The sequence below is a fragment of the Neomonachus schauinslandi genome, chromosome 6 (genome assembly GCF_002201575.2).
Source record: "Neomonachus schauinslandi chromosome 6, ASM220157v2, whole genome shotgun sequence".
NCBI lineage: Eukaryota > Metazoa > Chordata > Mammalia > Carnivora > Phocidae > Neomonachus > Neomonachus schauinslandi.
Window position 1 is genome coordinate 80,655,951 of NC_058408.1, and position 9,775 is coordinate 80,665,725.

At 40.9% G+C, this 9,775-nt stretch overlaps 1 pseudogene; it reads left to right on the plus strand.

Moving 5' to 3' along the window:
* The first annotated feature begins 4,075 nt into the window (after positions 1-4,075).
* Positions 4,076-5,045, plus strand: LOC110586036 (annotated as a pseudogene).
* Positions 5,046-9,775: the final 4,730 nt, after the last annotated feature.

The following is a 9,775-nucleotide window of genomic DNA, read 5'->3' on the forward strand; positions in this document are numbered from 1 at the left end:
ATTTGTCTGATATAAGGATTGCCACCCCAGCTTTCTTTTGGTGTCCATTAGCATGGTAAATGGTTTTCCACCCCCTCACTTTCAATCTGGGGCTGTCTTTGGGTCGAAAATGAGTCTCTTGCAGACAGCATATCGATGGGTCTTGTTTTTTAATCCAGTCTGATAGCCTGTGTCTTTTAATTGGGGCATTGAGCCCATTTACATTCAGGGTAACTATTGAAAGATAGGAATTTAGTGCCATTGTATTGCCTGTAAGGTGACTGTTACCGTATATTGTCTGTGTTCCTTTCTGGTCTATGTTGCTTTTAGGCTCTCTCTTTGCTTAGAGGACCCCTTTCAAGATTTCCTGTAGGGCTGGTTTTGTGTTTGCAAATTCCTTTAGTTTTTGTTTGTCCTGGAAGCTTTTTATCTCTCCTTCAATTTTCAATGACAGCCTAGCTGGATATAGTATTCTTGGCTGCATATTTTTCTCATTTAGTGCTCTGAATATATCCTGCCAGTCCTTTCTGGCCTGCCAGGTCTCTGTGGATAGGTCTGTTGCCAATCTAATGTTTCTACCCTTGTAGGTTACATATCTCTTCTCCCGAGCTGCTTTCAGGATTTTCTCTTTGTCTATGAGACTCGTAAGTTTTACTATTAGATGTCGGGGTGTTGACCTATTTTTATTGATTTTGAGAGGGGTTCTCTGTGCTTCCTGGATTTTCATGCCTGTTTCCTTCCCCAAATTAGGGAAGTTCTCTGCTATAATTTGCTCCATTATACCTTCTGCCCCTCTCTCTCTTTCTTCTTCTTCTGGGATCCCAATTATTCTAATGTTGTTTCGTCTTATGGTATCGCTTAGCTCTCGAATTCTGCCCTCGTGATCCAGTAGTTGTTTATCTCTCTTTTTCTCAGCTTCTTTATTTTCCATCATTTCATCTTCTATATTACTGATTCTCTCTTCTGCCTCATTTATTCTAGCAGTTAGCGCCCCCATTTTTGATTGCACCTCATTAATAGCCTTTTTGATTTCTACTTGGTTGGATTTTAGTTCTTTTACTTCTCCAGAAAGGGTTTCTCTAATAACTTCCATGCTTTTCTCAAGCCCAGCTAGTATCTTTAAAGTGATGATTCTGAACTCTAGATCTGACATCGTACTAATGTCCGTATTGAGTAGGTCCCTGGCAGTCGGTACTACCTCTTGTTCTTTTTGTTGAGGTGATTTTTTCCATCTTGTCATTTTGTGCAGAGGAGAATAGATTAATGAGAGAACAAAATGCTAGCAGAGTAACAACGTCCCCAGAAAATATACTCTAAACAAATCAGAAAAAACCCTGAAGCAGTGGGAAAAGAAAGGGAAAGAGAGAAAAAAGAAAAAGAAAAAAAAGAAAAAGATAAAGATAAAAACAAAAACAAACAAAACAAAACAAAACAACAAAAAAACCAGAATGTGATCAAATATGATCAGGCTGGTATATAGACCAGTGCCACACACTAGATTTGGGGTGTATTTTGGTCTTTTAGAAGAAAGTGCCTCCCAAAATTTTAAAGAAAGAAAAACTTATATATGTACAAAAATAAGGGTTGATATGATGAAGGGATGGAATATGACTGTAAAGATGGAAATTATAAAAAATTTTATAAAAGGAATTGATAAGAAGTTGTTTGAAAAAAGAAAGAAGAGGATTTAAAAAAAGAAAAAAAAAGGGAGAGGATGTGATCAGGCAGGGGAATAGAAAACACCATATACTAGAGATTTAGGGTATATTTTGATCTGTTAGAAGAAACTATCTCAAAATTTTAAAGAGAGAACAACTTATATATATAAGCCAAAAATACGGGTAACTACTATGAAGGGATAGAATATGACTCTAAAAATGAAAAATAAAAATGTTTTTTTTTTTTTTTAAAAAAAGGGATTGATAAGATGTTGGTTGAAAAAGGGAAAAAGAAAAATTCAAAAAGAAAAAAAAAGAAAAAAAGACAGTTAAAAAAAAAATTAACTTTGAAAGACTACAGAATCATGGTAAAAAAGCCATGAATTCTATGTGCAGTAGTCCCCTAGAGCTGGAGTTCTGCCGTTCTCATTGATGGGTAAACTTGGTCTTGGCTGGCTGTTCTCGCTGATCTTCTGGGGAGGGGCCTGTTGCTGTGGTTTCCAAATGTCTCCACCAGAGGCGGAATTGCCCCGCCCTTGCCCCCTCCCGGCTAAGTAATCTGCTCAGGTTTGCTCTCCGGGGCTTTTGTTCCCTGCGAGCTTTCCGTACAGCTTTGGAGGCAGAGAGTGAAAATGGCGGCCTCCCAATCTCCGCCGCGGAGGAGCCGAGAACTCGGGGCCCTGCTTCTCAGTGAGCCCCCAGAGAAAAGCCGTCAGTCACTCCCGTCTCCCTGGTCTCCAGCTGCACTCCGTGCTCACCCGGCCTGTGACCGCGCATTTCTATCTCCAGCACTCAACCCCGTGTGGAGTCTCCAAACCCAGCAGATCCCTGTGGCGCACTCCCGCGCGGCTCCTCCCGGGGGAAGAAGGTGAGTCTCCCCGGGTCTGCCGCTTGTTGGGTCCCTGCTGGAGGAGCAGGGGCCCGACTGTGCCGCGGATCACGGTTTATGGCAACCCCGAGCTGAGAGCCCGCGCCTGGGCTCCGCCTCTGCAGCCGGCTTCCCTGCTCCGATACCTGGGAGCTCTGCCGCACTCAGGCACCCCCGGTCTTTCTGTGACCCCGAGGGTCCTGAGACCACACTGTCCCAGAGGGTTCCACCCCCTGCTTAGCCACCGGAGCGACGTCCCTCAGCGAGCAGACTTCTAAAAGTTCCGATTTTGTGCTCCGCGGCTCTATCACTTGCCAGAAGCGGCCGACGGAGGCCCCTCCCCCGCTGTCTATCCTCCCGAATATCGCCTCAGATTCACTTCTCCGCACGTCCTACCTTCCAGAAAGTGGTCGCTTTTCTGATGAGAGAGTTGTTGCTCTTCTTTTCTTCGATCTCCTGTTGAGTTTGTAGGTGTTCAGAATGGTTTGATCCCTATCCAGGTGAATTCCTGAGACCAGACGAAATCCAGGTCTCCTACTCCTCCGCCATCTTGCTCCGCCCCCCAGAAGCTTCCTGTTTTGATTTTTTTTACTCCACCCAAATTACCTACCCCAACATCAACTAGTGAATATTTTCTTCCCTGATTGTCTTTGGTATTTACTTTGTACTATATACTGGGGTACATTTCTGGATTAGCTCTTTGGTACTGCAGATGTATTGGTCATTTTTGCCCCAGAGCTATACTCTTTTACCTGGAGCTGCTTTGTCATATATTTTTAATATCTGATAATGTTAATCTACCTTATTATATTTTTCCATTAAATTTCCCTCTGAGAATTTTTAAAATGTATTCTGTTATACTTATTCTTTTATATCCATTTAGGAAACGTTTTGTCAAATTTTTAAAACCATTCTGGGATTTTTTTTAAGACTGAATTAAATATGTAAATTAACTTGGAGATGACACATAAACATTTATAATATATTTGTCTTCCTATCTGGGAACATAATATAGCTATCAATCTTCGCTCCTCAGTCAAATCATTTGTTTTAATTTTCCATAAGTTTTTATTGTTTCTGCACAAAGATCTTATATATTTTTCTCTCAGATACTTTGTGTGTGTTGCTATTGGAAATTGGCCTTTATTTTGTTGGTTTGTTTTCCTACAATTACAGATAAAATGCTATGGACATCACATGTGTGTGTCTGTGCATTTATACTCTCACCTATTTAGTTTCCTATATTCCGTACTATATCCAGTTCTTTCTAGAACTGAATCCTTGGCTTTTCTAGGTATATAATCATGTTGCTGGGAAAAAATGCTATTTTCATCTCTTTATTTGCAATACTTAAATAACCCATGGTAAACCAAAATGGTTTACTGGGTCTTGAAACTAGTAACAGCATAGAGTTATAGCACAAAAAATATTAGTCTGGCTCTTAGAACTGGAAATAAACTGAGATCTTCAGAGAAGTCTTTTAAGAATACCAAAGGGAGACTCTCTGCTTCTCCCCATTGGACAAATAGCTGCCTCTTCTGGTGCAGTGCCCGTCAGTTCCCGAGACACGATGGTAAAGTTTGGAGTAAACGGATTTGGCCGTATTGAGCACCATGTCGTCAGGGCTGCTTTTTATTCTGGCAAAGTGGATATTGTCACCATCAATGACCCCTTCAGTGATCTCAACTACATGGTCTGCATGTTCCAGTATGATTCCACCCATGGCAAGTTCAATGGCACAGTCAAGGCTGAGAACGGGAAAATTGTCATTAGCGGAAAGCCCAACTCCACCTTCCAGGAGCGAGATCCTGCCAACATCAAATGGGGTGATGCTGGTGCTGAGTGTGTTGTGGAGTCCACTGTGGTCTTCAACACCATGGAGAAGGCTGGGGCTCACTTGAAGGGTAGGGCCAACAGGGTCATCATCTCTGCCCCTTCTGCTGATGCCCCCATGTTTGTGATGGGCGTGAACCATGAGAAGTATGACAACTCCCTCAAAGTTGTCAGCAATGTCTCCTGCACCACCAACTGCTTGGCCCCTCTGTCCAAGGTCATCCATGACAATGTTGGCATCATGGAAGGACTCATGACCACAGTCCATGCCATCACTGCCACCCAGAAGACTGTGGTGGCCCCTCTGAGAAGTTTGACGGGCTGCCCAGAGCATCATCCCTGTTTCTACTGACACCAAGGCTGTAGGCGAGGTCATCCTGAAGCTGAATGGAGAGCTCACTGGCATGGCCTCCGTGTCCCCACCTCAACCTGTCAGTGGTGGATCTGACCTGCTTCCTGGAGAAAGCTGCCATGGACAGTGATATCAAGCAGGCATCAGAGAGTCCCCTTGGGGGCACACTGGGCTCCACTGAGGACCAGGTTGTCTCCTGTGACTTCACAGGTGACCCCTACTCTTCCACATTCAGTGCTGGGCTGGCATTGCTCTCAACGACCACTGTGTCAAGCTCGTTTCCCCGTATGACAATTAATTTGGCTACAGCAACCAGGTGGTGGACCTTCTAGTCCACACGGCCTCCAAGGAGTAATAGCCCCCTGGACCACCAGCCCCAGTGAGAGCAAGAGGAAGAGAGAGGCCCTCCACTGCTGGGGAATCCTCACCCCCACTCATCCCCTAACACACTGAGAATCTCCCAACCTCTACTACACAGTTTTCATCCCAGACCCCCTGAAGAAGGGGAGGGACTTGGAGAGCCCTACTTTGTCATGTACCATCAATAAAGTATACTGTACCCAGCCAAAAAAAAACCAAAAGGAGAATACAAATGTAACACAAAGAAAACTTTAAAAAATTTTTTCTCTCTTTACTTCCTATCTAATACCATCTAACACATGGAGCTGCTCTTTTCTTCCATTTATCACCCCAGCTCTTCTCTACCCCAAGTTCTTCAAAGCCAGCTCACAGAGAGCATTTTCCTGACCCCCCACAGAGGGCATTAAGCAGTATCCCCAGGTAAAAATCCTTCTCCTCCACACCAACCATCTAAACTTTCCTGGATTTTCTGATAACTCTTTGTCATTATGTTTCTATTAACCTCCCCTTGCTGGCTTCCCCAGTTCTGTACTTCACCATGACCCTATTCAACACAGAAATCTCCCCAGTAACAAACATTCAATGGAAATTAACTTAGAATGAGGTGGGGACAGGGAAGGGGATTCAGGACACCCACACCTACAGTTATGTGTGTTTATTAAACCGATGACCGAACAATTCTCATTAGCTAAGAAAATCTGAACACTTTCAAGTCCTGTGTTTAAAGGCTTTCCTTTTATTGCTTTTTATAATATATCGAAAAATCATATGAACTAATTTTTATATAATTGTACACAATTTTCAAATTTAAAAAGTTTGTTGCTCCACATGTTACCTGGAGATACTGCTTAATGCCCTCTGTGGGGGGTCAGGAAAATGCTTCAGTGCCATCTGCTGGTTCCTAGAGCTATATCAGGCACTTACTCTAATTGCTTGCTGAAATTTTTTTTTTTTTCCAATTCCCAGCTCCCCACGACTGCATTTCAAAATAACCAGAAAAATAATTGCCATTTCTGGTGACAGGACCACAAGTGTTCAAATTCATAATAATGTAAATGACTCTGACTAGGACATAATATGAAGAACAAATATTTAACTTCGCAGTTCATTGAACTAATCATGTATTTGTTGCCACTTGACTAAAGTGTAGATTTCACATGCTGAATTGACACTGCTCATTACATACATCTTTTTTCATTTCTCACCAGTGGATATATTTTCAGATAGATAGTGTCCCAACAGTTGTGATATATGATGCAAATAATGTACAAACAAAAGAATTTGGAAGTTTCTGAGTAATTTACTTTTATTTCCGTTAGAATATTTCTAAGTCAATCCTGTAACAATACTTTCATTCACTTACATTCTGATATACATTTCTTGAACAGGACAGAGATACATACAGACACAGCTTACACATATATACATTCATTCACTCACTTGTTCAGCCAATAAATATTTGCTGTCAACCACATCCCAGGCATGTTACTTCACACTAGGGATTTAGTAGTAAGCACGAGAAAGCCCTGATTTCAACACCACCCTTGGACCGGGGTAAGGTCTGCACCCTACATATCACAGATGCATAAAAAAAATTTGTTTAAAAATGTGGGAGGCTGTCCCTCAAAATCTGCCTTTTAGCACTGCTGTAGCATAACCTGTGAGCCTGAACATCCAGTCTCCGATTTGTGTTAAGCATCAGGGAAAGAGGTCTCTTGTCCTGTGTCCTCAACTAAAAGAAAACCCTGTTTGAATGCACTGAAGGCTTATGAGTTGTACTGCTTCCCGACACTGTGTCAGAGCATAAGGAAGATTTGTATGTAAAAGGGCTTAGGTAAGAAAAAAAAAAACAAAGTAATTAACTTGTCACATTCTTCCTTTCAGACTGCATGAACATAATAGATTTCTGCATAATGAAGTGTTATTTCTAAGTAGTTCCAAATGTACTTTCTTGTTTCCTTTTGTTTTCCAATTTATGAGTCTGGATGTACTCATGAACCAGCAAAGTATTCTCAACAATTGGATATGGTAGCTGAAGACTGTTTACAGTATTAAACAATTCATATGACTCTTAAATTTGAAAATAGGTAGGTAGAGATGTAACACCCATGAAGGGTAATACTGATTCTATACACTGGCAACTAGATGGACATTGAATTACAAACTTGTGAATAATTTATTTTTTATGAAAAAATTTTATTTATTTATTTATTTATTTGAGAGATCGAGAACATGAGCAGGGGAAGGGGCAGAGGGAGAGATAAAGGGACAAGTAGACTCTCTACTGAGCAGGGAGCCCGAGGTGGAGCTCCATCCCAGGACCCTGAGGTCAGCTCCTGAGCTGAAGTCAGGCACTTAACCTACTAAGCCACCCAGGTGCCCCTTGTGAAAATGTTTAATAAGGTAATAATATTTACAAAAAAATTTAAAACTTCAGCTTTATTTAATTTTATTTAAAATTTTGTCATTAATTATAATCTATTTTGTCTTCTTAAAAGAGAGATAACTGTTGGGGTGCCTGGGTGGCTCAGTTGATTAAGCGTCTGCCTTTGGCTCAGGTCACAATCCCAGAGTCCGGGGATCGAGCCCCTCGTTGGGCTCCTTACTCAACCAGGAGCCTGCTTCTACCTCTATGTCTGCCACTCCCTCTGCTTGTGCTCTCCCTCATGTGCGCTCTCCCTCTCAAATAAATAAATAAAATCTTAAAAAAAAAAAAAGATAACTGTTGGGGCGCCTGGGTGGCTCAGTCATTAAGCATCTGCCTTCGGCTCAGGTCATGATCCCAGAGTCCTGGGATTGAGCCCCGCATGGGGCTCCCTGCTTGGCGGGAAGTCTGCTTCTCCCTCTCCCACTCCCCCTGCTTGTGTTCCCTCTCTCTCTGTGTCAAATAAATAAATAAAATCTTTAAAAAAAAAAAACTGTTGAAAACAAGTGGAAAATAAAATGTACTGACTTTTTACTTAATTTATATTTTTATGAAAATATATTCATTTTGCATACTTTGAATGTAATTAAATTTTATTTTTTAATCTTTTTGATAATTTTTGTCAATAGAACACAATTTATGAAAATCTGGGTGAAACAACATGATTGGTAATTTTGCTGAAATGAAGGCAAAATTTTATGGGATAAATATAGAGGGAATGCATTGGCCCTATATGTCTTTATTACTCATTCAACATCATCAGCCAATCAACATTACATTACAAAGGTACAATAATTAAGTACTGTCATCTTTTATATTTTGCCGTCTTTCATTCATACAAAAACATTTTTATTTTGTCATTATAAATGTTTACTTGTCAGAAATGGAGGTTATAACAGTTAATAGTAGAGGAGGAGTTAACAGTGTGTTAGGTTGACTTAAAACTTTTAAATATTTAGGGGCACCTGGGTGGCTCAGTCAGTTGAGTGTCTGCCTTTGGCTCAGGTCATGATCCCAAGGTCCCGGGATCTGGCCGCAGGTTGGCATCCTTACTCAGCAGGGGAGTCAGCTTCTCCCTCTCCCGCTGCCTCCCTCTTCCTCTGTCTGCCGCTCCCCCTGCTTGTGCTCTCTCTGTCAAATAAATAAAATCTTAAATATATATATATATATATATTTAGACCAACGGTAGGTGAGTCTCTATTTGCACACTGCTCAGCTGCCATGATCTTAGGGGCAGACTTCATGTCAGCCTATGTGAAGACAGTATTCAAGAGAGGGGACACAAGAAATAAATAGGCAAGCAAATCAGATTGTTCCAGGTAGTCAAAAATGCTGTGAAGAAAATACAAGCTTGCTGTATTTAATGGATAGAAAGATGCTCTGTTGCGACCGGAGTGGAGTAAATGTCAGGATCAGTCCTATCTGGGGTGATCTCCATTTTGTCAAGACTTCTCATTCAGGTCTCCGCCTAAATGTTCCCTCCTCAGAGAGTCCTTTTCCAACCACTCAAACTAATGATGCCTTTTCTTGGTCACCCCTATCATATGGCTCTGTAGCAGTGTCATTAGAGTACTTATCACATTACTTGATGCTCTTCTGGTTTATCTATTTGCTTACTGTTTGATTCTTCCTGGTGCAATGTAGGTTCCATTAGAGTAGAAAGCCCAGCTGTTTTGTGCACCACTATATGCCTAGCCTGGTTTAAAGTACACATGGAATGAACCAAAGTATCAATACTAGGGATTAAAAGGGGTAGGGTGAAGGAGGGAGAATATCTTTTAAAAAACAACTTACTCATTCAAATCACCCTTAGAAACTGTGGGGTGGAGGTTGAGTCCTTGCCTTGAATAGTTATTGAATTGAGGAACAGAATTCATCACTCTACTGTAATGACATCTCGCATCAGATGAAAGAGCGTATGGTTAAAATGCCATCTCTGAAAACCATGTTTATCCTTGCATCAAGAAGTATGCATCAGCTATAGCTAAAGTTATGGATTTAATGAATGTAAAGTAGCAAAAGCCATGAAAAGGATTTTTAGACAACTGATATTTTAAATTCAAATAACTGAGAAAGTAAGTTTGCTCTGGTTCTCAACTGAATAATCAAACAGGAGATAGGCGTATAACAGTAAAATCAAGGAGGAGATAATCAGAAAACAATCAGGAATATATCCAAAGAATTCTTTTAAAATGGAGAAAAAGATATAATTCAAGATCATGGTATATATTTAAAATAAACCCTTTTAAAAATATATATATTATATATATATATTTATGAATCTCTGACTTGTTTTCTTA